At 37.8% G+C, this 4910-nt stretch overlaps 1 pseudogene; it reads right to left on the bottom strand.

Moving 5' to 3' along the window:
• LOC125597758 lies at positions 1-4345 on the bottom strand (annotated as a pseudogene).
• Between the last annotated feature and the right edge of the window lie 565 nt (positions 4346-4910).

The raw sequence follows: 4910 nt of genomic DNA, 5'->3' as shown, positions 1-4910 counted from the left end.
AAAATATTTATGGTATGAGATGAAAGTAACCTTGTTCTAAATTATCATCTAAATAGTTATGGCATGAGCTGAAAGTACCCTTGTTCTAAAGTCCAAATCGGAAGTCGTCTTTGTTGCAAGCAATCGGAGATAAGCCAGGCTATATAACCGCACTGGACCAAAGTCTCTTTAATTTAAAAGTTCTTTTTATTTTCCCTTCAGTTAATAAACCCAATATTCAGAAAAAAAAAAAAGAAATGAGGTGTTCACAGCTTGCAGTACTTGTTGAACCATACAGCAATGTTGAGAAAGCTTTCATAATCCGTCTGCGGTCTGCATAATAAAACAATCACAAGATGATTTAGCTATGAACAAACGTTCTCATAGAGATGCTACAGCTATAAACAATATAAAAGAAGACAGCATTTGTTTGTTTGTGTTTGTCTACCTGTCTAGGGATGATTGTCATTGGAAAGACTAACACTTTAACCTCAACGCCTTTCTCCTTTAAGGCTCTGACGTACTATACAAATCAAGAATACATGAATAAACAATATTACCAATAATGTTTTGGATCTGCAAAGTTGAAAGAGTTGCAGATTGATCTTACTTGAATTCCGTTTGAAATGGGAACACGGAGATCCACAGTTCCCAAGAGAAACAAAGTGGGTGTTTTCACCTGCACAAGAAGGATCATTAAATGAATGTCTTCAAACTTATCGAAGAAGAACGGAAGTGGTGCGGTTTTGACCTTTGAGATGTGTGATATAGGAGACATTTGATGAAACCGAGACATATCTTCGGGTGATGGGGCTTCTGTATAGTGAGTACGGTCACCATAGGCTTCAAAGAAACACCAATCAGGTATATCCGTAATCCCAACCATTGACGCAAGGTTGCATACAGGATTTCTTGCAGCTGCTGCCACAAATTTATTCGGGGCCTATTGCAAAACTTTGGTATAAGAATTCTATTCCGGTGCCATAACTTACAAAGGTGAGTGAAGTGAACTACATTACCTGGCCAATCAAGTGTGTGGTGAGAAACCCACCATGAGAACCACCTAGTACGGTTATTCTAGACGGGTCTGCAAGTCCCATTTCAACAGCGTGGTCTACAGCCGAGAGCACATCATTCACGTCTTGTGATCCAACTTTTCCAGGTAGAGACTGCAGAGCATCTTCCCCAAATCCCAACGAACCCCTTTCAACCCAAATGAATCACCAAAAACACAAGTTCGGATCTCCAGAAGGTTGTTGATTAACTAATGGAAATGGAGCTGTATGTGAACCTGTAATTTACAATCAGCAGACTGTATCCAATTGAGGAGAGATATGCCAAAGTCTTGGAGAAGCTGCAAGGTGCGACTGAATGAGGGCCTCCATGGACAATAACAACTAAAGGATCACATATCCCATTCTCCTTGGACTTTGAAGACGATACATATATAGCTTCAATTGGTTTTTTGGCCCCTTGATCATATGGAAATTAATTAGTCAGAAAGTTTATCAACCAAAAACGAAAACAACAAATAAGATTGAGAGTTAAAGTACCTTTGGTAAGACATTCAGAAACATTACTGACTGGAACTTTGAGAATTTTAAACTCAAGAGATGAAAGCCCAGACGTGACCTGAAGCGGTGGAAACAAAAATATTAGTACAGAAAAAGATTAACATCATTCAAATCTAGAGGATTTGGCTAATATGATTTAACCTTCTCAGAGCTTTTAAATATTGGGTTTTGGATATCTAACCACTGCCATGAAGGCCTCCCAGCTGGATCAACAACTTTCTTTCCATATTTAATTTCAGGAACACTCACTGGACTGCTACACACTAAGGAAAAAAAAAGAAGAAAAGAAAACATACAGTTGTTACCTGGTGTGTGTTTTAAGTTTAAGGTGACATTGGCACAGTTAGTAACTGAGATTAAGAGTTAAAGATGTTACCGGCAACAATATCATCACCATCTAGCGCAAGAACGCTCCATGAACAATCTGAATCATTAGGGCTGGCACGTGACAGTTCACCACTGTAATTTTTCTACCATCAGTTAGCGTAGCAGCAGAAGAAGATAACTTGGAAACTTATCATATCAAATCATCAGTCACCTTAGCATATTTAGGCTGAGTATTACCCTACAACTGTGCCAGTAGGAAGACAACATAAGAGTATGTCCATCTGACAGCCACGGATCACTCAGCAGGCCAGTAACATAGAGTCCAGGGAAACAACCATCATCAGGACAATTCACAACTGGAATCTGCATGTATTTGAATATATCAAATAACAGTTAGTGATTTTTTTAGTTTAATTGCCACTAAAGACAGATTTATTGGTGTAGAGAGAGTCGTTATAAGTTGTTAAGAAACAAAAAGTGTCCAGCTCATAGAAAGTTTGAAGCTTCTATAGGGAGAAACAGGTACGTATAATCTCACCAGATCAACAATATCAGCTAACTCAGAAAGTTTCCCATCACTTGGCCAGTTAATCTTATGAAGCGACTCGGTTCCCCAATGCGCCCCGGAATCAACAGCGGTCTTTGCGGATAAAAACAGAAGAAACTTGCCATCTTTGCTGTGAGAGAAGGAAAAAGATGAGAGTAAGTTCTTTAACTGGTCATAACTAAAACGAACATTGCACGTTAACACTACTACAAGTAAGCTGTGTAAGATGGCTCAGTTGTAAACAGAGTAGAAAGGAGAACAAATGCTTTTGGTAAATACATAATTCAAAAAAAATCATAAGATGTAAACCTGAACAGTGGGGAAAAACCGCTGCTTATGCTCTTGGTCAAATTATGAATAGGGAATGCTTCCTTTGCATTATCTCTGGAACACAAGTAACGGAAACTCTGTAAGATTTTATCGGAAATTAGGAACTATCAAGTTGTCTTCTAGTGAGTTATAGTAACCACAAACTCACTTTGGTTCATCCGATCCAGACGAAGCGTCTCTAAACTTTATTGCGTATATGGAACATGGTCTGTTGTAGCAGTACTTAATACCAAACTTTCTTTTATCTCCTAACCATCCGGCAAAAACTAAATACTTAGCTGAGCCTTTACTGCTTGGACTCCAAACAACCTGTCCAACACTTATCGATCTTGGAACTCCTTTGATATGCTCGACCTCTCCACTGCTAGAGAGACGAGAATTAGAAAATGTAAAGAGTAACTATTCTTGTTATTATTTTTATGAAACCTGTCAACATTGATAACAAACAGGGCAGGCTGCCTTTTTCCGGCATATGCTTCTCCCCATTCCTCTTCCCAATCTCCTTGACCTTTCCAGCTTCCAATATCCTTGTCCAAACCAACATTGTCTTTCGTGTAATAGCCTAGATGGTCAAATGTAGGTTTGGGAAGAGATGGTTCCTCAGCAACATAAGCAACACAAGTCTCATCTGAGTTCCAAGAGATTCCTTCAAACCTGCATCATACATACACACACACACAAGCCTCACTCAATTTTTCTACTTCCCCAAGACATTGAATTTGAAATAAGCCAAAAAAAAAGAAAAGTAGAGTACCATCCATCAACGTATACAGAGCCATGAACTTTCTGTGGAATATGAAACTCCTTCTCTAGATGAGAAGAACTCCATATCTCAAAACTTGTAGGAGATTCTTTATCATCAGGATTCCGGACTACAAGGAGCTTCAGACCCGAAGGAGAGGGGACAAAAGCAGATGCGCCGGTCATCTCCACAGGAAATGGCGCCCAGTGAAAGTTTACAGACAGGTTACTACTCTCTTTTGAGATATGTCCAGATAACATAAACTTCCTCCTCTTATTAGCCAAAAGGTTGCTTGACTCATGGCAACCATTGCCTGAGGACCTGCAGTATAAGTGAATATTTTTATTCCAAGAAGAAGTTTGATATGTGAAAGGTGGTTGGTCATTCATTACCAGAACCAGAGTTAAAGATCCAAGCTTTGTCAATGCTGGGAATAGTTATAAACTCTTTGATTAACTTGGACTGTGTTGCATACTCTTCCTCACTAGTTTGGTCTAATTCCTTAACCGTGTCAGTTCCATAAGAATCCATGGTTAACTGATCTTGTAATCCAACCTTTGCAACTGAAACACATAAATTGCAAACAGTTCCAGTAATCATCATATCATCATCCATAGTTTTAAAACCAACAACCAGTATACAATCAGACATCATTTGGATCAATTGTCGATTGAATCAAAGAATGAAACTTTACATTGAAACCATCAAACAGAAGAAGAAACCTGTCGTGATAACAGAATCGAGAGACAAACAGCGCAGAGAAAAAGGGCTTACGAAGATTGAAAGAGTTGATGAGACTTGGGAGATGAAGATGAGAGGAACGGAAGTCAAATTCCAAATGATGGAGAAAGTGAGTGAGTGGGTGGTGAGTAAAGATTCTCGACATCTAAATAAACAAAATATAATAAATTACGTTGTGAACTTTCGACGTTGCATTATCTTAATATTTTCTTTACCTTCAAACTTTTTTTAGTGGCAATTTATAAGCCCTCAAATTGTAAACACTACAAATAAACATATCTTTGAATCCACAGAGCACTCGCGTTCGGGTAGTCGAATGGATTCGGTTCGGGTCTATTCGGATTTCGTTTTTTCGAGATTAAAGATTGCAGCTCCATTTGGGTATTTCTAAGTTTCAGTTCGGGTTCGGTTTGGATCATTACGGGTTTGGTTCGGATTCAGATAACCCATTAAATTTATTTTAAAATTTAAAATTCATTATATACTTAAAATTTCTTAGAACCTATAAAAAAATAATATATTACGTACAAATTTGAATAACATATGTCAAAATACCTAAACTTAACATAAAATTTGATTTGGTTTGAATATTTGGATAGATAAATCATAGATATTTCAAGTATTTTTGGTGTTTTGAGTATGTTTAGAGCTATTTTATACTTTTTTAATT

This window comes from Brassica napus, unplaced genomic scaffold, assembly GCF_020379485.1.
Source record: "Brassica napus cultivar Da-Ae unplaced genomic scaffold, Da-Ae ScsIHWf_1538;HRSCAF=2138, whole genome shotgun sequence".
NCBI lineage: Eukaryota > Viridiplantae > Streptophyta > Magnoliopsida > Brassicales > Brassicaceae > Brassica > Brassica napus.
Note: the sequence above shows the minus strand (reverse complement) of the source record. Positions and strands in the feature narration are given on the sequence as shown.